The sequence below is a fragment of the Eupeodes corollae genome, chromosome 1, assembly GCF_945859685.1.
Source record: "Eupeodes corollae chromosome 1, idEupCoro1.1, whole genome shotgun sequence".
Classification (NCBI taxonomy): Eukaryota; Metazoa; Arthropoda; class Insecta; order Diptera; family Syrphidae; genus Eupeodes; species Eupeodes corollae.
In genome coordinates this window covers 13199203-13223006 of record NC_079147.1, presented here as the reverse complement: position 1 = coordinate 13223006, position 23804 = coordinate 13199203, and the positions used below count along the sequence as shown (strand labels likewise).

At 32.2% G+C, this 23804-nt stretch overlaps 1 protein-coding gene across 3 annotated transcripts in view; it reads left to right on the top strand.

Annotated features, from left to right (window-relative positions):
- The window catches only part of LOC129941086 (ABC transporter G family member 23), a 179879-nt gene that overhangs the window by 85718 nt on the left and 70357 nt on the right, over nt 1–23804 (top strand). Inside the window, exon 1 of one of the 3 annotated variants that reach the window (XM_056049631.1) lies at nt 284–981. The exons of the other annotated variants lie outside the window; for them this stretch is intronic. The gene's annotated coding sequence lies outside the window, so the exon portion shown is untranslated. Of the gene's footprint in view, nt 1–283; nt 982–23804 lie in introns of those variants that run through there. 3 annotated transcript variants of the gene reach the window in all.

The window sequence follows — 23804 nt, the reverse complement described above, 5'->3', positions numbered from 1 at the left end:
TCCACTTTTCGATTCAATTCAATATTTTGTTGCGTTAACGTTTTTCCATCGATTGCATGCGATCCGGTCCGGTTTATCTATATATGTAAGTTTGTATGTACCTCTGTCATCATCGTTCGTCACCAAAGTAGTAGATAGCTTCAAGACTGCAACTGGTTGGCCATAAAGACGTAACATTACGTACGAAATCAGTTTCAGATTCAGAGCCGTCGCCGCCGTTGCTAGTTCCTATAGATACACCACACTATCGTCGTCGTTGTAGTCGCTTAGTGTTGCCTCATTGCTTTTTGCTTACTTATGCGCGCTTAAGTATCTACAACCAAAGCCGCAACGACAGCCACAACAACAGCTATAGCCCCAGCCATATAGCCACAGTCAAGTCATAACCACTTAGGGATAGAAGCTAGCTTCCAAGTTGGTCGAGTTAGTACATCTTGGACTTTTGTACGTTTAGCATGTCCAAGAAATATTAAACATTTTCTTCTTATATTTTTCGGCGAATTTATCTATTGGATTTTTAAGTTTGAAATTTGTAAAACTTCTGCGTCTTTATAAAAGTTTCTGCTTCATTTTTTCGGTTAATATTTCGACTTTATTTCTGATCATTGTTGTCGTTTCTGTTGTTGAAAGAGTGTGTCTTAAGTGCCGCTGAAAAAAAGTAAAATAAAAACAAAACAAAAAAGTATCTAGCATTTTGAGCTATTTGTGCATTTTATACCAACGCCAACGGTCAGTTGTTAAAATTGTTGTTAATTTCGAAATCAAATTTAAAGTTTGAAAACCGTGTTAATGGCCAAACGAGACCAAGGTCAAAGAAAAGTTAAAAATTGTTTTGTTTAATAGAAAAACAAGTGAAGTTCTATTTTATTTTTTCGAAGAAGGAAATAAACCAAAACAAAAAGTGGATATTAATTTCTGTGGATACATTTTTGAAAGAAATAAAAACAACAACAACGAAATCTTCATACTTTGATTTAAAGTGTAAGTTATTTAAAAAAATTAAAAATAAATACTTTTATTAAAAATAACATGTCTTAAATCTTCAAAAATTGTGCATGTAGGATTTAAAAATATTTCATTGAAGTAGAAAAAAATTAAGCTCGAGATTTTAAAATAAAGTAAAAGTATGGGCTTTGAATTTTTCAGCAAAATTATGAAGGCCTAAACGTTATGATCGTTAAAATTCAAATATCCGTAGGTATCTGAACACATTTTTTCCATTTTCTATGTGAAACTTGTAGCTGAAAAATACAATTTTTGAACAATGTAGAACATTTTTAGTTTATTTGATCGATAAAATTTGTCAATTTTTAAAAATTCTTGCAAAATAAATTTAATCTGAGTTACTTAAAAAATTCATTAGATATTTTAATGAGTTCAAAAAATAAATTTTGGTTCATGTAGAAACGTGACTTTTTCCTCAAATATTATTACATGTTACATGTTTTAAAAAATAAAGTTCACTTTTCCCTAAGGACAAATCTCTATATCGAGTTGATCGAAAGGATTGACAAAGAAGAGGAATTTTGAAAAACAATATGTTGCGTGTTTTGATCCTTGAAAAACCTCAGTTGTGAAGATTTGTTCTGACCAATTTTTAGATACACAAGTTTTAAATTTCTTTTTCCTTATTCAAAATTAATGTTTTGCAATTTGTCGGATTACTTTTTTCAATATTTGGACTGCACCAAAATAGAAATGGGTACAGTGACTCCAACTACTAATCGGACAGTTGCGTATTATTTCGATTAAATAGCTTTCTCAAAACAGACGTTGAAGTATTGAGGGACAAGTTCTTAGCATACTTCAGGACTTATTTGTTTTACATTCTTCTATAAGGCATCTTTAAGCTTCTTAAGGTTCTCAATGTTTGTTAAGTTCTTTTGAGCAACTTGACGTGCCAGCTCATCCATATACGCCCGATTGTATTTAGATCAGATGAATTTGTCAGTGTTTAAAGCACCAGAGGGCAGTTATGGAATGACCTCGACTTTGACGTACAAGTTATTGTGTGCTTTGGGTAGTTTACCCGGTATAAGATAAAATTGTTTTGTGTTCGGAGCTCATTGTCACTGGACCCCAAAGGTTGTATAAACAAAATATCAGGCAGGTTCAGACAACATAAGGGATTTAAATTTAAAGCCAACTGCATTCTTTGAATGTGAATTTTTACCAAAGCAACTAGTAAGTTTTTTAAGTGTCAAACTCGCAACTTCACTTCTCTAACCTTTACCTTCATTGATCGTGGAGAAATTACCAAAAATAATATGTCTACAAAGCAATTTGCCATTTGACAAGGAACTTTTTTACACTAATCATCAAATAGAATTGTACAGAAAATTTATGTAATAAAGTTCAGATTTCATTTGACTTGATAGTTTGGGAGATTCTTCTTTACTAACTTTCCATTTAACTTCCCAATAAAGTTGCCTTAATTGGAAGGCAATTTTCGACAGCTTAACTATCAGATAATAGAAACTTGCCTTATTTTAAAGTCCCTTATCTCACCTGAACCTGCGTGTTGATGTTTGGTATTTGATACTTTACCAAAAAATTATACCTGCCAAAAAATGTTAGTTCCGAACACAAGAACCAGATCTTTAGAGATTTAAGAAGATCAGGGCCTAGTAACTTAGAACTCTCAACCATTTCTGTGTGCAAGTAATTGCAGGGATGGATTTAAGGAGATTAGCCTAAAAAATATCATGTGCCCTGTCATTATGAATCCTATTTTTTTTTAAATCCTGAAACTATATAATAACTCCATGAAGCAGGAAACTACGTTAAATGTGAGTAAAAGTAATAAGGTTAGAAATAAAATACTGTCATTTTACGAAAAAACTACCGTTACAGAGTTTCTAAATTGTAAACACATTGAGGTCCCGATTTTGTTATTTATTTGCTTATTAATAACTTGAAATGCAGTTTTTTGTATTTAAATTTAATTTGATTATAATTATCTTATAAAATGATAAATAAGTTCAACTACTTCTATAAATTTTCTTGGAGCATTTGCATTGCGAAAATGCATGTCCGATTAGTAGTGGGAGCCACTGTACATGTATATTAAAAACAAATAAACTCGAAAGTACGTCTTACAGAATTTCATATTTCGTTATCGTTCAATTTCTTTCGGTTTTTGAAAAGCGGACAATAGCTTCCGTTTGGCTTCTTACAGAATCTGGGCCCACAATTTGTTCTCTTTCAAGTCTTTGAGTGATAATCTTTGTGGCCTTGCCAAAAAACATTTGCACCTAAAATGAAAATATTTTGAAATTTTAATAGAAAGTCCTGCAGTCATGGAATTATTCAATATAATAAATGAAACTCAAATAGTATAATTCGAAATATGAATTAAAATTCAATTGTTTCATTTTTTATTATATTATTGGACCCTCAAAAGTAAAAATATTTAATAAAAGCGGCCAAAGTGTAAAATAAATTCTTCTTTAAGGTTAGATTTTGACTTTTTATTTAAATACAATACGATTACATAGACGTAATTCATATCCTAGGAAAAATATAAATCCAAGCAAAGAAAAAATAGAATCATAGAAACTCAATGAAACATTGTAGAAAATATTTAGCTTGTATAGATCAGAATTTGAGAAAATAAATTTAAATAAAATGATAAGTCGAATTTAAAAAGAATACATTTTAAAATTCTAAGCATACGCTCTTTTTAAGAATCTTGATATGCAGAAAAATGTATTGTTGGGCCACTTATAGGAACTAAATTCGACTTCTTCATTTCTGCCTTTTTTCGCAAATAGTGTCCAATACAAAGTAAAGATGTTTCCATAATTTTTTTAGCAAAATAATAAGTTCTATTTCTCTTAGAAATTTCAATTTTACAATTACAATTTACAGTTTTATTATTAATTTACTCAGTAAGATACAATATCTTATAAGCTAGAGTAATTATCAGTATCGCAATACTATAATATAAAAATATGTATGCTATAGTGACATATAACTTACAGTAAGCTAATCTGTTAGATTATATAAGCATTTGAGCAAGTATATTTCAATTATAAAGTTATTAAAAAAAATAAATTTTTAAAATATTTAATAATTTACAAATAGCAGAAAAAAAAAATTAATTTACAAAAAAATCATCATCTTCATCATCATCATCATTAATGTGTCTCAAAGTATTTCTTTAGATCTCTTTCAAACTGTGTTCTACAGCTTATCATTCTAATAGAACGAGGTAGAGAATTCCATAGTCGAATTGCATGTACATAAAACTGACGTTCCGATACTAAATACGAGTAGCGAACTGGAATGAGATCACACGATCTACTCGATTGTGGAAATTTAATTTTACTATATAAATATTCCGGTTGACGGGTTTGCATTAGATTGTGAAGAAGAGTTAATGTGCGATATCTAAATAAGTTGTCCAACGATATACCATACATCGATTTTGAAAAATGTGATATGTGTTCATATCTTCGTATACCATATACATAGCGAGTTATGCTGTTGAAAGCAACATTTAGCCTTCGTTTGTGCTCATAGTCACAATTGCTAAAAACCTCGCTGCAGTAGAGCATAATAGGGATGATCAAAGCTTTAGCTAAAATCAAACGAGTTTTTAAGGGTGTGATATGATAAGTAGCCCACAACAAACGAAGACTACCATAGACCTTACCTAACGCAAGTTTTATATGACTGTTCCAGGTTAAGTTTGTATTGAAAGTAAGACCAAGAATTTTTGCAGAAGCTACAAAATCGATCACAGAATTGTTAAGATATATTTCGGGGAAATATGAGGTATCTATATTAGTTCTTGAAATCACTAAGCACTTTGATTTCTTAGGATTTAAACATAGATTGTTATTACGAGTCCAATTTACAATTTTATTCAGATCTTCATTAACTTCATGTGCACCATTCTCAACCATTCCTAATGGAAAACTGTGGTACAGTTGAACATCATCTGCATACATGTGTATGGATGAGCTAAGCGACAAAGAAGAAAGATCATTTATATACATTGTAAATAGCAAAGGGCCCAAAATTGAACCTTGAGGAACACCACAATGCAAAGGAAGAAAGGAAGACATTGCATCATTAGCATGAACTGCCTGAAATCTCATAGACAGATAAGACCGAATTAATTTTGTTGATGGCGCAGAAAAATTAAAGAGATGTTCAATCTTTTCGCAAAGTTTCTCGATATTGACTGTATCGAAAGCCTTCGAAAAGTCTAAGAGAGTGAGAATGGTCACTTTACCATCGTCTACAGCTTGCCTTATGTTTTCCACCACTTCAATTAAAGCCGTGGTACAGCTGTGCCTCGGTCTGAAACCAGACTGATTGGATGATATCATTTTGTTATTGTTCAGAAAAGAGCGCATTTGGTTATTAATTAATTTTTCTACGGCTTTTGAAAGAAAAGGCAAAATGGCGATGGGTCGAAAATCATCACAATCACGATTCTTAGGAATAGGTATCACCTTAGCTAGTTTCCAAACAGAGGGAAAGGTACTGGTCATAAAGATTGTGTTAATTGTGTGCGTTATGTATTTCAGAACGTAAGGTAATATGGCTTTTAAGAAAACTGGATGTATACCGTCAATACCCACGGAGTTAGATTTGATGGCTAATATGCTTTCTAAAACATCAGCCTCATCAACCGCAGAGAAATAAAAACGTGAAGGCAGTTCATTCAAAGGATAATCAGTTAAATGCGACACATTAGTACTATTTTCAAGGCCTTCTATAGTTACTGAAGTGAATTTTTTATTAAGTTCGTCACAGTTAACAGATACACATTTCTCGTTGACTTGCTTGCCCACACCAATGTCCCTAAGATTCTTCCATAGCTCATTTTTGGCAAGTGACGGATCTAATTTTGGTGCGTAAAATCGTTTTTTTGCCTCACGAATATCACTAATCACTCTATTTCTTAAAACTTTATATGCATGGTATAATTCATCGAGCCTAAATAATTTCCAACGTTTGTATGCTAGATTACGTTCCCTTATTAAAGCCTTAATATTATTGTTAAACCAAGATTGATTTTTCCTTCGAAACTGCTTTATAGTCAGGGGAACATGTAAGTCATAGAGATAGTTTATATTCGTTTGAAGAAAAGATATTTGGTCATCCACAGAAAGGATACCGTATATTCGAAACCACTCAATATTATTCAGATCTATTTCTAACTGCCGTCTATCGACATTTTTAAAATCTCTAAAGCTGTAATTAGAAGGTTGATAAATTGGTCTACATTCAAAGGTTAAATAAATTAAATCATGATGAGAGAAACCAGAAGCAGGTAGTTGATCATAAAGAAGAACTTTACTAAGATGACTAACAAAAAACAAGTCAAGTAGAGTGCTATTGTCCTTGGTAAAATGAGTAGGTGTTAAAGTATTTACTGGAAATAGGCCAAGGGGTGCCATTCTATCCGTAAGCTCAGAGCTCTTGAGGACATTGTTATTAAAATCTCCAGCAACGATAACAGACGGTGACACATATAATAGTTCATCCAATACTGAGAAGAGAGGTGATATGTCTATATTGCGATGAGGACGATACACTGACCCTAACATTATTTTATTGTTATTACACCTTATTTCAACAAATACGTATTCTATATCACTACCTGCTTGAGATTTACGTATTAATTTGCAATGTAATTCATTTCGTGTGAAAATAGCAACACCCCCACCAACCCGACCAGTTCTGTCGCAACGAAAAACATTATATCCTTCCACACAACACACAGAATCCACAGAGAACCATGTTTCACTAACGCAAACCACGTCAATCTTTGAATTTATAAATAAATACCGAAATTCATCTAATTTTGGACCCAAACTTTGCGCATTGATATGGCAGACTTTCAATCCAGTATGCTGCCCACTTAGGACTTGTATCATTGAACGCAGGGATTGATTCGAAAACTCAGCTATAGATTCTCTATTACGAACATTAAGATCAATCATTGAGTGAATTTATATAAAAATCGACAAGGACCCAAATCAGTCCAGTCAAATATAATAAGCTGTAAGCCCAGATTAAAAAAGACACACAGAAACAACCAAAAGACAAGAATGATGATGACGAATATGTATAATTATAGATGCATGAGAAAGTAATACATTTTGAAATCATTATAAGAAAGAGAGAACGATAATATTTGAATTATTAAAAAAGAAAAAAAAATATAATAATAGTGAAAAATAATAAAAAAACTAATAAAGTACTGAAAAAGTAGGAAAATAATAAATTAAATAATTATTAAAATAATATAGAAGAGAGAGAAAAGAAATCAATTATTCTGCAGAAGGCTTTTATCAAAATAAGTAAATAGAAAAGTAAAATAATAATGTATTTATGCTGTTTACTTTGTTGCTTATTAGGGTAGGGTTGATAGATCAGCTGTTTCGGATGTCATCAAAGAGTTCGTGGCAATTAAATTCAGATAATCGGTGTTCTCTACTAAGAGTGCTTTCTCATTTCGGCTCTTCTTTACATAAACCAATCCTCTCATCGTAAAAGCGGAAAACAATTTACCATCCTTCTTAAGTTTTAAAGCATTATTCAATAGCGATCGGTTTTTAGTACTGAGACATTCATGAATGAATACGGGCTTATCAGATGACAGGCCAAGGTCGCGGACGCATAATGGTTTTTTTGTTTTTGTGCGGTGGTTGGCAACCGAGCGAAGAACAGTGCTTTTATCGCGCGGTGACAAAAATTTTACCATCACAGGTGGATTTGTGGAAGATTTAGTTCTAAGCCGAAAAATATCGCGAATAGAAATAGTATTTATTCCAATAGTGCGGCATAAATTATTGAACATTTGTTTTAAATCTTCCTCAGGCAGCAAGGGAAAGCCATGAATCAGAGCATCACTCTCTGTTTCCTTATGCTGACAACGTTCTTCCGTTAGTTCTATGCGTTTGGTAATCTGTTTAAGTTCATTATCTTGTGTTTTTAAAAGCTCCTTCAGCAAAATGTTCTCCTGTTTTATGACGTCGATCTCGCAAAGCTTTTGTTCAATTGTTTTTATTCTTTGATTGACATCATCAACGGTTCTCTTTAGCTGTGAAACGTCCGCGTTTATTTTCTCCGTGATCCTATCTTCGAATTCGTTCAATTTCGCCGAAAGGAGAGTAATTATGTAATCGCTCTGTTTTTTAAGAGCTTCTTCAGACATTTCGGTTGTGTTGTTCTCAAGAGAAAAAATAAATGACGAGTGTGGTTTTGCCAATGTTTGGTCTGCCGTAAATGACTTTTTAGGCTGTTTGGAATCCGGAGACTGGTTATGTTGAACTGGAGATGTTGTTAATTCCCTTCTATTACGTTTTGGAGGCATCAAAAGGTAGGAAATAAATGTAATACGAGAGAGAGCTAGATTCGGTGACTGTTGGCTACGGTAAAATTGCTGCGGTAAAGTACTTGGCAGGAGTGAGTTGTGGGTGACGACGACGGCGGCGGTGAAACGGTGAGAAAGACTTTTGGTGTTTCAGAGAAAGTTTTTCTGTTCTGATTCCAACAATGTACAATGTATATAAAAGAAAAAAAATAATTAAATTTGAAAAGTCAAAATTCGGAAAAATAAGTTTAATGTAATGAAAGCAAGGAATGATTTAATTTTTCACTGTTAAAAATTGTCTGTTTCTTGTTAGTAAAGAAAATAATCTTGGTACGTTTAAAATAACGCTTGAAAACTCGATTTAATATGACCACTTTTTTAACACGTCCACTCAGCAACACATTAGGTACTTTACCTCCCTTTCCTTCAGTATAATCTTTTAAAAGTGCTGTCAAGTAAAGAGATTTTTTCCTTAGCCGCACTTCCTGAATGTGAAACGAGTTAACCTGTACCTCATTTTTACTTCAATCAATACAATTCCAAACATTTTTGAAAAATTAAGTTATGAAATATTAACTGAAATTCTAAAAAGAATTATTTTCTCCATGTCAACATGTTTTGTTGCTTTTACTCGTAGATCTACTAGCACAAGCCTTACAATTTTGTATAATGTCGTACTAAATGGACTTAATAAAAAGTACTTGATTATATACGGTATACGGATTTTTCTAAAGCATTAAATCGAGTTAATCATGATTTATAAGAAAAATAGGTTTCCACCCTAACTTTTTAAACTGGATAAACGAATAACATTCCCTCTTTATCTATCACCGCTTCCCCGGAAGTGCCTCAGGGAAACCATCTCGGTCCTTTTTCCAATTTTTTATCAATGACATTCTCAACATATTTTTAAATTCAAAGTGCCTCAAGTATGTGGAAAGTCTTTAGTTGTATAAAAACAGAACGGGATGGGTTATTTATGCAAGGAAATTTTGAGATATAATCGATTATGATTAAGCCCTTACGCCTATTTACTTTTTATTGAATTTAAAGTACCTTGATGTTCCGATATTTTAGCCTTAATTAACTTCAATGTTCCTGCGAGGTTGCTTAAGAACCGATTGTTTTTAAGATTCCATACCACAGAAAAAAATCCATAACCTTTATAATAAATTGTAACTTTGATGAAATAAACTAAACCAGAACTACAAACCCAATTTGCATAAGAATCTTCTTTAAAATCTTTTAATCATTCTGTATTGAATTTTAAACTTGTGACCTAGAGAATAGCAAGCATTTTTCCTCCCAAGAACTTCCAGAGTACAATAACAACTGAAACCTTTTTCAATTCGATAGTTTCAAAAGCTGTTTTCTTTTAATAAATTTACAGAACAGTGATGTACGAGAATCATGATAAATTTTGTATAATAAATTAGATTAAAATTTCGTACTCAAATAAAACGGTAATTTAATTAAAACAATTGTTTTTCCAACTCTATACTCGTACATCGTTCTTTTTTAATTTTTCAAAAAATATTAAGATCTAGATCATGACTCGAAACAACCGTCCTCGTCATTCATTCATTTCATTTTATTTTTATTTTGTAATTCTATAAAATAATAATTATTATGTGTGTGTTGTGTTGTTTTGTGATGAAGTCTGTTTTTCTTTCTTTCTTTTTTTTTGTATTCATTCAAATTGTAATTATATAGTGATTTAAAATAAGTTACAGGTAATTAAAGTTTAATAAATGAGTTTGCAAAGAAAATGACATTTGTACTCTCATTTCATAAAATTAACTAATAACCATGATGTTCGTGTTTGTTGTGTGCCTTGGAATGGTTTTTAAATTGACAGGATTAGTATTCAAAAATTACAAATTGACAGGATTAGAATTTAAATTTTCAAAAAAACAAAACTAGTTTACCTTAACGTTGCGTGTTGTTAGTATTAGATACCCTTGTCTTCTTTTAAAATGTCACTCAAAATGATATAAAGACGGAAATAAAAATATAATTAAAAACAAACGGAAAAGTGTTAACTGTATGTAGACTGTAGAGTAGATGCCATGTGGATAAAATGTAACTTGTTGTGAGTAAGTTTAATGTCAGTGGCGGATTTATTTAAAAAAGTTATGTTACTACTTACAAAAAGCCCTTGCTACTTACAAATAGCCCTTGCTTGGTTTTCTTTCATACTTTTGTAATTTATATTATATAATTAACAAGCGCTAAGGGAGTTAATAATACCCTCAACATAATTTTAAGCTTAAGGAGGAGATACTGATTCCCATTAAATGGCCTTAAAGTTTTGAATATCAAAATAATAGGGAAAAACAGAGTTGAGTAAAGCATTCTACATTCTCGATGTGCCGTAAAAAAAATCTCTATACTTAACAATACGTCCAAAATTGAGTTCAAGCAATAGCTGATAAGTATTCCTAGAAATGTGAGTATTATAGCTGAATTGTTTGAGGGGTTTATAGAAATATTGGCAAAACAACGAAAGGCAAACGGTGCTATAGTGTTCGATCGATATAAAGACTTGAACTTATTTTTGGGGCACCTGGCCAAACATGCGAATTACATACATTAAATGTATGAACCAATGAAGGCTTTGTAAATTACAGTCAGATCAGAAAGGTTGAAACTTTTCTGGTACCTAGCAGTATTTTTGGCAATATTAAATATGTAATCATTCCATAAAAGATGATCAGTGATGCACATACCGAGTTTTTAAAGTTGATGAGTTTTCTGAATGCAAGTTCTGAAAAGGCAAGATCCCAAAAGTCAGTTTTTTTTAAAAAAAGGTACATTCTCAACCTTAAACCTTAAGTAAAAAGTGTCATTCTTTTACCTATAGTCATCAACTTCCTATTTTTTAAAGATATATCAATGAGATTAGTAGAAAAAAGAAGGCTTTAGACATAAATCTTTAGAGCGAAGATTTTTTCCATTTTTGTATACACACAGAATTCACTATTTTAAAGACTCTTTATTTAAACAAGTCTTAAGTTCTATTTCATAACGATTTTTATTTACTACTTTTCATCTTCCAAGGAATTTAACCGTACCGTTTAAACTTAAGTTAAACTCTCAAAACCAAGGTTATATATAACTGGGATTATTAATCCACTTTTCGAATAGTTTTCTTTCAAACATCTTGTTGGCGCCCCGAAAGAATCTAAGGTTTCACTTATTTCAAGTATCTATATGATTGATAATAAATCCGCTAATGTAAAAATACATCATTACACTTACGAGTAGTCTAATGACAACTTTTCATTAAAGGCAATAAAAACAAACACCACATAGTGACCTAATTGCAATAAGAACTAATGAGAGTTACTTCTTCTACTGTTTTTGTTTATGTATTTCGTTTATTAGTTTAATGGAACAAAAATTCAGAAAATTAAGTAAAATATAGTTCACATAGATTGAAGAAAAAAGTATGTCAGTACTTAGTATGATGTGTGGTTAACACTTTATTCTCTTACTTTTCATAAATCAACATTTTTTTTAAGACAATTGACGTTTATACACGTTCCAATAAGGTATTGTTTATGGTTGGTGGTATTTCTTAAACGAAGAGGTAAGATGAACAAACTCCGATATCTTTTTTTTACAAAATAATACTCAACACTTTAACTATTTAGCATTTTCGCAAGTAAAAGACTCAACATTTAAACAACCTAGTGTTAAGGGTTAGCTTGTACTTACTAGTCACCAATTTCCAAAATAGTTAGCTACTAACTTTCTAGCTTTTCGAAACTTTTAGTCCTTTTTTTAGATTGATATTTTATTAAAATGTCGGTATCAACAGTGATATATTGTAAAAAACAAAACGAACAAACCTTAACCTGGAAAACTGACCTAGGAATTGTTAATGTTAGTATGAAATAGTAAATTTCTAAAATTTTCCAAAATTAGCGAAATCATTTTATTGAATAATTTTTAAAAATGTTTTTAAACACAAGTAGTTTGTAAATATTTTTCTTAATGATATATTGTTTTTTTTGAACATTTTTCCGAAGCAACCATTTTTTTTTATTCAAATGTAATTATGCATCTGATATTTCTTCACGTAAAACTGCCTTTATTAAATATTTTCTAATACTGTGACTGTTCTATAAACAAATGTATTTCTATAAATCTTAAGAGACGCTAAACAAAATGCAAGGCATTTGCGAACCTATTCTTGGCTGTGTTAAAATAAAAATAATGACGCAACATTTTAAACAACCTATTATTACGGTTTGTGGTACCCAAAGCATTATGGTTAGTGCGTTGGACTGGAGAAAGTCCCTTGTTAGTGACAAAGGCCATCTTTAATTCAATAAAAAATAAAAAGTCAGCAGGTGTCGATGGTATATATCCAACGTTGTACTAAGACATTTACCGATGGAGGCAATTGACATTTACACCAAACTCTTCAATAATGCACTGAATAATGCATATTATCCAGTGCATTGGAAGACCGCTGTGGTTCATCCTCTCCCGAAAAAGGGAAAGGACAACTCCAACCCGTCAAATCTTCGGTCGATAAGTCTTCTTCCGAGCATCAGCAAAGTTTTCGAAAAAATCATTAATAAAGCTCCGACAAAATAATTCCGGATAAATTCCAATGGAATAAATCAAAACAACAATGCACAGGTGGTGTTCTGGTTGATTTGGAAAAGGCCTTTGACACCGTATGGTTAGAGGGTCTTTACATTAAACTGAGCAGGCTTGGCATAAGCAAGCCATTGTTGTATATATTTTATGATATGCTTAACGGTAGAAAGTTTGTTGTCAAAAGTGGCAATGTAACTTCTTCGACAACATTCTCAATTAAAAATGGTCTTCAACAGGGAGCGGTGAATTCGCCGATTCTCTTCAGCATTTACTCCAGCGATCTGATAGGTAGTCTAAGTCAATTGCGTACGCCGCCGATCTAATTGCGTACAGAACAGCCCCAAAGGTTGAGGTTATTAGAATTCTCTTGCAACGTGATTTCGACAAGATTCAGTGAAATTGCGACGACTGGAAACTGAAAATAAATGTTCAGAAGTCGGAGACAATTTTGTTTCGGACTCTATACGTGCAACAATTGGCGCATGATGATCATCGTTGATCTTCACGGGCAGCCATAAGCGAGCAAAAGTGAAGTTAGATCAGTATTTATATTTCGACAGACACAAAAATGCTGCTCTGACCAGGGCCAGATGAGCCTTCGCTCTGATGAAACGGCTGTTTTACAGCAGTCGGTTTAACCCCAGAGTGAAGGTAATTTGCTACATGGCCCTCATACGGCTAATGATCGTTTATGATTCTCCTGTGTGGTTCAACGTTGCCCTTTCCCAGATGGAGAAGTTTCGGGTGTTCAAGCGGCAGTGTTTACGACGCTGTACCGTCATATTTCGAACAGCCGAATCTTCTTACCGCCATTACTTTTCCAACGAGGTCCTATACAACTGCGCTCGAATCAACAGAATTGACAATTTCGTAATAAAACTCGTTCGAGGTCACATTGCAAGAGCTATGTCTTCGACCAACAATTTAATTTTCGGGGCGTTCTATCCAAACGACGAGTATTTTAAGTGTGCACGCTTGAGCTGCTTCATTCCACCAGAGGCAAATTGGCCCAATTTTGGCCCGATGATGTCGCCAGCCAATAGACGGCACCAAATAGTCACTCTTTGTGGAAGCATTGGTTTCTTAAAATTACTCTTTGATTATTATCATTCGCTCAAATGCGGTTATTTTGCTTATTGACGAATCCACTGAGGTGACAATGTGCCTCATCAGTGATCTTGATTTTGCAGAAACTTGATCATCCACTGTTACCATTTTTTGCAACCATCCTGACCATTGACGACGACAGTGACTCTTGAAATGGCCAAGAATTTTTAGTTCTTGAGTCAATTGCATTTTGTATAAGCATGTGAAAGCAAGTCTTCAGGCATAATGTTCATCAACAACGAACGCAAGAGATGCAATTGTTGGACACGACGACGTGTTGAGGTCGAAGGCTTCAGCAATATTTTCTGCAATATCAGCTGTACGAGCATGTGGTGGTGTTTTCACATCTCCTACAGACCCGATTTCCTCAAATTTTTGATCGATTTTTACGATTGTACCCACATTTTGCCAATAAAACTTTGACTGCTGACGTTTACTACTTTCTGACATCTCCCAATAATACCAGCAACAACAAGCCATACGTGCTTATGACTCCGCACATAAAAGAGGTTGAAATTGTTTGTTATAGTCAAAAAACAAAATATTAGTAAAATTAAGCACTGAAAACAAAAAATTCCGCATAGAGGGGTCGCTCAGATCAAACCATGCCGCAGTCAAAGTGTTAAATTGACCGATGAAATCACAAAGTTCACAATATTCCTTATGATTTGAACGCTTATTTTCATAATAATAAATAAATAAATAACTTTAAAGCATTACGCGATGGTTTATTTTTCCATAGTTTAAATTGAACTATTCTGAAATTGTAAAATGTCAAATAAAATACACAAAACAGCTTAACATTTTGGTGTGGTTCACATTCAACATCGGCCCTTAGTATTTAACCATCTTTTTTTAAATTAAGGAAGACTAAAAATATCTGTTTGTCTTCTATGCACCCACATATTTGTCTTATTTATATTTGTTGGCAAGACCATATTTATTTTCATCAATACTTTTTATTGTTTTCATTTTCATTCAACATTTTGGTACAAAATTAACCATTAAAATAATACTATAAATATTTTATTGGTCACATAAATTTGCTTAGTTTTTTTTTTGGAATATACTAACATCATATCAAGACGAATTGATAAATGTTTTGGCTACAAGATGAAAATTTGACTCTCCTTGGATTATGATTATGAAACTCTATGGCCATTATTGTATATTTAATTAATGTTTTCATTACCTTATAAGAAAAACCAAAAGTCATAATTTTTTGCGCAGTTAAAAATTTATTAATGAAGCAATATTATTTTTTGTTTCTTAAATATGGTTATGTGATTATGCATAGTTTGGAGATGAAAAAAGTACTTATTTTTACTAAAATTATGTTGTGGATGACATTTAATAATAATAATAAATATCAATTAAAGCCAAAACTTTGATTTTGAAAAATGTATTGCATTAAGCAGAATTAATGAATTTGAAATAAGCATAGTTCGTCAAAAATACAAATAAGCTCAATTACTTTTGATGGTGAGTGTATATTAAAAAGTAATCCCTAAGATAAACCAAGGCGTAATTAAGTTTAAATGAACTTTAACGGCTCTAAGACTAGTCTTACATAAGTCGTCTTGTCTCGACCATGTTTAATGTGCAATAAAAAGGATATTAAAAGGGGTTTCTTATGTGTTTTTAATTAAGATCGAATTAACTTAAAGGGTCACATAAAATTATAGTTTTTCAATTTTGTATTAACTTTCTTAAAATGCATAAAGATATACTGAAAGGCTCGAGAAGAATCTTGAATAGTTAAACTTTAAGAACTTTGTATAGACACATGAGACCTCAATTAATTTTTACTTTTTGTATGCAACTGCTTATTAGTTTCGCATGGATGGATTATAGTTTATCTATACATTATATCTATAAATATTTTCAATAAACGAGTTTCTTGTTTGTTTCATTTTGCAACTCGAATACTTTAAGATACTGAAGAGACTTTCAAATGGCAGAATTGTAACACGTTTTATTTTAGGACCTTTGATCTCAGCACATTGATTACTGTCTAGAGGTTGTCCATATAATTGCATAAAGGTTCTTATACATATAGAAGAAAATTACAATGCAATTTGTTATTGCATTTATATCGTATTGCATTATGTATGTAGACATGTGTACATCAGTACATATATATAATTGAAGAAATAGTATTTATGGAAATTTCTTTTAATGAGATTAAATTAATTTTTTATTTTTTAATACTTTTCCGTATAGTCATGATGATTGCGTTTACGTCTGGGCTTTAAGGCTATAAGGTATCTATTCTGGAATTTTAATTGAACCCTTTGCAATGACATTTAAGTACCCTGCTATAGGTTAGATAGAGCTTTCGTGTTATGAGTGATTAAATATATACTTCCTTAGAAGGAAAAAAACATGCCGCTCATGGGTTAATGGGTTTTGGATAAGTTGTTTTTGTAGGAAATATAAACGTTTATCATTAAGATAAATAATTTATTAACATACACACATTTCCTGTCCTAGCTAAGGCCTACATACTTTCTAGGCTTCTTCACAGAAAAAAAAATGTTTAACTTTCCATGTTCTCAAGTAGGAAAAAATGATATAAATCCATATTTAGGTTGTATATACTTAAAGTGAATTTATCCGAAAATTACTTTAATTTGGTATAAAGTATGAACTGTAAGATTAGTTACTAACCTCAAATTATGGTTTTGATGATTCTTAACAATTAAAGCGTCTTAAATAAATAAATAAATTAATTGACCCCGATGGTATTTCTTCCATTTTTCTCAAAAAATGCTCTAATGTACTCTGTGAACGCCTCTGTTTTGAAAGAATCCTTCATATTCCCCATTTTCAAAAAGGTTGCAAGAATGATCTTTCTTATTACCGTCCGATTGCTAAACTTTCAACACTACCCAATCTCTCAAAAAGTATCATTTGTACGACTCTCTTAACTTTTATAGTTTCTTGTTTCCCCTTTCTTACATGGCTTCTTAAAAGGCAACCGCCAAATTACCAATTTAAAATTGAAATCTTTTGCTTTCATAACATTGTTTATTGAGCGGATTAAATCTTACCTAGAAAACCGTTCACATAGAGTTGTTTGAAGAAATGTGGTGTCTGATTAAATCTTTACGTCCTCAGGGGTTCCTTAAGGTAGCCATGTTGGTCCAATTTTATTTATTAATGATGGAAGAAGCATCATTTTCTTTTCTGATGTCTAAATTTTTGCTAATGATTTCACAATAATGAAAGCAATCGCTTTTTCCGAAGACTCGTAACTTCTTCAACATGACTTGAACTCCCGTAAACGTCTAACTCCATTGTCTTGAACCTATTATTTCCGTAATACTCCTGTACCAATTGTATCCTCTATTACTAATCTTGGGTTATTATGTGATAAAGAGTTAAATTTTCGAAATACATTCTTTCTTGGCCGTATTAAACTTATGTCAGACACATCCTTAAATATGCTAACCACTTTTTCACATAACTCTCAAAGAATTGAAGCAGTTCAACCAACATTTCTTCATTTTGACTTTCGTTATATGCCTTGGTATGATCCTTTTATAAAATTTGCAAAAACGCTTTCTCAACGTCGGTCGTCATATTGCTGACATAGCATTCGTCCATAAACTTATCATCGATATCATAGACTCCCCTAGTTTATTGCAATTAACAATATAAATACGAACCCGCGGTTTTTACAGTCTCTTCCATTTTCTAACCTTCCCACTCAATGCTTTGTTTCTATACTTTTAATGCTTGTTTGTTATACATTTATATTATTATTAATCTAAAGCTTTAAATAAGCCAAATAAATAAATTGATAATTGTTCTGTGTGTTTTGACACTTCATCAAACTGTATTGACATTTCTGTTTAACAAAGTTTGGAAATTCATCCCAAATAGTTTAACAACAGAAAAGCGCTTCCAAATTTTTGGAAATTTACTTTGTTCATAGAGAACTTCATTCGAAGAAATTAGCAAAGTTGGCGTTTATGGATTTAAGAAGTTTCCACTACATCAACTTAATTTTATCATCGGTCCTTTATATTTCGAACATGAGCGATTTTGAGAAATATCAACCGATTTGCTGTTTCAAGAAATTTTCATACAACATACAACCATTAATTTGTTGCAAATTCAATTCAAAGACAACTTTGAATCCAGAGGTGATCCTGTTAGGTGGAACGAACATTCGCTAGCGAGACATAACGCCTCTTGACAGCAACTCTAGAACTATTTTAACACAATATATAAATGATTTGTATTTTTGGAAAACGTAGTGAAAAATTGGACTATGTGGTTCGTAACAGAATGCAAAAAGGTATCTACCAGATTATAATAACAAACAAATCATCCTATTAAGATTACAGCTTTGTATTATTATTTTTTAAAGTTCTTAAGAATACCTTTTGATAAGCAACAATATGCTAGTACCTTTTAAGTATTAAAATACTTACCTATGCCTTAAGTTACTTATTTTACTATAATTATTTTATTTATTTAAATGGTCTTTTCAGTATATTTTAGCAGTACTAAATTTATAATTAAAATTGAAAAAAAAAAACACCTTGATTTTAACTAGTCTATTAAAATTAACATAAGGTTTAATTTAATGGCCTTTAAAATTGAAAAAAAATCAAATATGGATTTAAATTTATTTTAAAACATAATATTATTTATTCATTTTTGTATGGACACATTAATTATTTTAAATGGTTATATGCTTCGTGGGTACAGAACGTAGGATGAAAAATAATGTCCAAATATTAATTTTAACATCAATTTAAAACAGTCAAATGGTTTCTGAACAAATTCCATTACTTCTGATTGCTTCTTTACAACCCAAAAAATACTACAGCATCTATTCAACAATTATTTCCAACCACCTTTGTACGAAGGTCAAATTCCGCACAACAAATTGGTTGAAGTCGTCATGAGCTTCTTTTACGACTTGTTATGATGCTTTCCTCTGCTCCCTACATCATCAAAGTTGTATTCATATACGCTTCACGTGGCACATAATCATTTCAGTAAATGTATTTTTAAATTTTTGCCCAGGAGAACATCGCTGAACATTTCTTCAATGTTCACAAAACCTGAAATCCGCTAAGAATGTTTTCCAGAAACTAGCAGAATTTTTCACAGCCCATGGAGCAGTTTTGACGATGTGATAAATATTGGCCAATTTTAGGTATCATTTGAATTTTTTGACAAGTTGGTTTTAGCTTTCATTGAAAATTTCTATCATTGCACGCAAATTTCCTGATCCGGCATTTCCTGATTGAAATCAAGCATTTGAATTGATAGTTGATCAATGAAAACAAAAACGATATATGAGAATACAAAGAAAATATAATGCTTTCATTGAAACGATTTTGCTCCGAATTTAAAAATTTAAACCCAGCTGTTCATTAAAAAAGATTTCATTATTGAAAAAAAAAATGAAGTAAAGGAAAAGTTCCGTAAGTTAATTGAATTTTTTTTCAGTAAAAAATATTCTACGACTCATAAGCTTCATTTTAATGCCAAACATAACAAATATGATTCTCTTAATCGTCAAATCAGGAAACAAAATTCTCAATAAAGAAAACCAATGATAGCTATAACTGGTCCTTGGGGTCTTTTATTGGTTCTACTATTGGGGTCTACTATCTAATTGCTTTCTGAGCCGGCAGAGACAGCGATTGGCAAGAGTAATTCTCCATGTGGCCTTTCCTCCTGGCAAAATTAGTTGTGCTTATTGGGTACCAAGAACTTGACTACTTCAAAGTTACCTACACATTGTAAATTTTTGACTGAGTTGACTATGTTGAGATTTATTGTTCCTAACACGAACCGCAGCAAAACTGTTTAAGAATTAAAAAATGCTCACAGAATCACCATCTTTCATTTCATCACTAATAGTTATGTTACTATTAAGTTTCTAAATCAATCAGCAGGAACTGCGAAATCACATAAAAATAGTATTTATGTTTTTATGTGTTTATCATGAATAAATGATGTTTTTTAAACATGAAAGTTGTACCAAAACAACTTCTATCCCCCATAACTAAAAAGACTTATTAAAGATTGATTAAGAATGTTTTTGAATACAAATTTTAATAATATTCCATTAAAAAATAATAATAGCTGATTTTTTGTTTTCATATACTCTTAGGTATTTGCAAAACATTTTCGCTATATTTATTTTTAAGATATTAACTATTTCAATGAGCTTGCAAAATTTTCACACAAAATTATTCCTGCTCACATTTTTTCGTCTTTAAGGTTTTAATTTATTATCATTAGTCAGATAAAATGAAATGGCTAATTTAGCTTTATTTTATTGCAAATATACTCTAAATATAATTTAAAACAAAAATTCCTTAATAAATATTTATATATTTTTCAAAACATAATTTCTATTCATATAAATTATTATACATTAAATAGATAATTTAATTAAGGAACAAATATATTAATTATACAATTTTAATAAATTAAATATCTATCTAAGACCAAAAAACAAGTTTTGAATTGAAAATTAAAAATACAAGTTTGTATATTTCTACAAAAAAAAAATAAAATATTTATTTTGTAAGCTCATTGTAAATTTAATATAAAAAATATAATTAATTCATTCTTTATACCACGACAACTTTGCCCAAAAAAAGAAAAAAAAAACATTTAATTGTATTTTTTGAATTTTATGAACAATGAAAAACCAGTGACAGACTTTGAATATTAAATTTAGCAAAATGTAAGACTTTAAACATTATTTTGGTATATTCTTAGAAATTCTATTCACGAACGAAATATGCATACGATAGCAATTATCTGCTGTCTGTTACCAAATGATTTTTGTTTTTAATTTTTCAATTGTTTACACCCCCAGTATTTGATTTAACAAAAATAAAAGACTGCTGTTATTAAATCAAGAGGTTTTGTGTAATAAGCACATCTCAACCCATACAGCTTGTGGTATCATTTAAAATCCACAACCAGCACTTTTGTACCTAACAGTGGGACAAAAACTCATTAAGATTGAAAAGCGAAATTAACGAATAACCGCGTGTTACGAATATCTCTTGCATTAGCCTTTTTAACGCAAATTAAGAAATTATGTTCTAGCCAGTTACATTGCTCCCTTTCAGCAATTGAACGATGATGCCCCTTAACAAATATATAAGTACACGTATATTCTCAAACCCAAATCAACTCTGATCGTACTATCTAATACAGATATCCGTTCCTTAGCCATACTTCACGAATGTGAAATACTTTACCACACTCTGTACTTCCCTGTCATTGATCTATTGAAAAAACAGACTACTTATAACTCTTTCAGCGAGATAGGTTAGGTCAGGTTGATATGTTGGGGATTGATGGCATTTTGATCAATGTAGATCCCCTTGAAATACCCTGAAGTATTTATAAAATAAATAAATAAATTAGGAGGGGACCTACAGTTTCTATGCCGAATCCGAACGGCTAATTTGAGAAAGCACTTTTTCATGACAAGAATTACTCTGATCGTACTATCTAATACAGATATCCGTTCCTTAGCCATACTTCACGAATGTGGAATACTTTACCACACTCTGTACTTCCCTGTCATTGATCTATTGAAAAAACAGACTACTTATAACTCTTTCAGCGAGATAGGTTAGGTCAGGTTGATATGTTGGGGATTGATGGCATTTAGATCAATGTAGATCCCCTTGAAATACTCTGAAGTATTTATAAAATAAATAAATAAATTAGGAGGGGACCTACAGTTTCTATGCCGAATCCGAACGGATAATTTGAGAAAGCACTTTTTCATGACAAGAATTACTCTTGAAGGAATTGTCAGTTCCTCGCAAGAGGCAATACCCGCGAAAATTATTTTTTTTTAAATTAAGGTGGCACAGGCAGGGATTGAACCCTAGACCCCTTGCATGACAGTCCATCGCACTAACCATCATGATACGGGTAAGACCCCTGAAGTATTTAATTCCCTAAAATAAGAAAAAAGATTTAAAGCCTATGTTGCCTATGAATTGTTTCATCCCAGTCTTTTAGAGGGTTTGAGTGGATGCTTATGATAAAGGGTTTTTCAATTAAGGCGGGTAGATATTGTGTGTAGATGTAGTGGTTTTTGCTGTGTGGCACGTTGCTCCATCCTATTCGAACCTCATGTCGTCTAAGTTCACATGGTTCAATTTAGGCCATAAGAAATTAGTTATCATCGTTATATAGCGTGTCCACCTCATTAACGAGGTTTTCAAAAAAGTACGGACAAATTACTCCATCGGCCCGAAATCCTTACCAAACGGTAACATTTTCAGGATGCACCAGGTGAACCTCGCATGGGTTGGTGTGGTCCCGTATATGGCAATTTCGCTTGTCAACACAGCCATTCATCTAAAAATGCGCCTCGCCACTAAAATTTGGGGTCTTTTTCCAAACGATTCGAAGCCCAGTCAGTGAACAAACTGCGTTGTCTATGGTCAGGTACTTAGATCTCCTGCGAAAGGCCGTTCCTTGAACATACGGTTGTTGGCTGAGTCGACTTTAATGGGCCACGTCTACCGTAAAATGGGCGCAATGCGCGCAACGTTTGCGTTAACAAACCCTCATTTTTATAACAAAGATTTATCATTTGAACGTGCTGTTCAATCTTGTAACCTGCATAAACAACTGAATAATAAACAAAAGATTTGACAGATGTCACCGAAACAAACCCACGTTAATTTCAAACAACATTATAATAAAAAATCTAAATATTTTGCCCAACTTTACCCTACCTTTATAGATAATCACATATTTGAGTGTGAAAAGTAAGAGTTCTCGGTAAGAAAATTGTAATTTTCTCCTTAACACCAACAGTGCCACCATCGTTGCACCCGGCACTGTTACCTGCTTCATTTCATAGGAATACTAAAAAAAGTTTTAAAACTTTCGCCGCCGCAGCACCGCCATGCCACACCACCGGCATCTTGGTACAAGCCACCTTACCACCGGATTTTTTTTCTTTTGATTTTTGATTATTTTCAGCAAAATTTTTCCTTCTCGAATTATAATGATGACATAATTTTTATTTTTCTCAAATGCAATGTGAAAACAACAAACCAATACCACATGGGACATGGTCTGATCTCCTCCGGTTTGGCCAGGCTAGGCTAGGGAGGATCACGCTGAAGCTAGCTGCTGCTGCGGGAAAACCCGTTAGCTCTTTGAAATTTCGTTGGATTTTTCCAACAAACCGACAATAATTCTGCACAAGTGCAAACAACTTTTCGAAGACGAAGACGAAAGCATCGAGTCGCTAGCTCGAAGATGGTGTTAGATAATTTATCCGCAAAATAACACCAAGAGAAATAAAAAAGTGAAAAATAATAAAATCAATCAAAAGCTATACGCGTTTCCCCCAAAGCCTCTGCGTCTTCAGTCACTTACCACACTTCTGCATCAATATAACCACTGCATACATTTGGTTGGGAGCGTGTGAGGATTTTCGTTTGCTGCAGCAGTTAGGCAAAATGCGGTAGGTTCAGCTACATGTTGTCTTCAATTTCGGTTCCTGTTATAGCTTAGGCTGTAAACTATGTAATCGCGGTTGCGAAGTGGCTCGACTTTTTATGTGTTCCAATGTTAGTAGAGTTGCAATCAAATAATTACTTAGATGCATAATAAAATTATTAAAAACCATTGTGTCGTGTCGTTTGTCACTACCGTCATCGCATCAGCCGTCCGTCGTCATCGTCACTGGTAAGTCTTCAAAAAGCAAAACAAAATT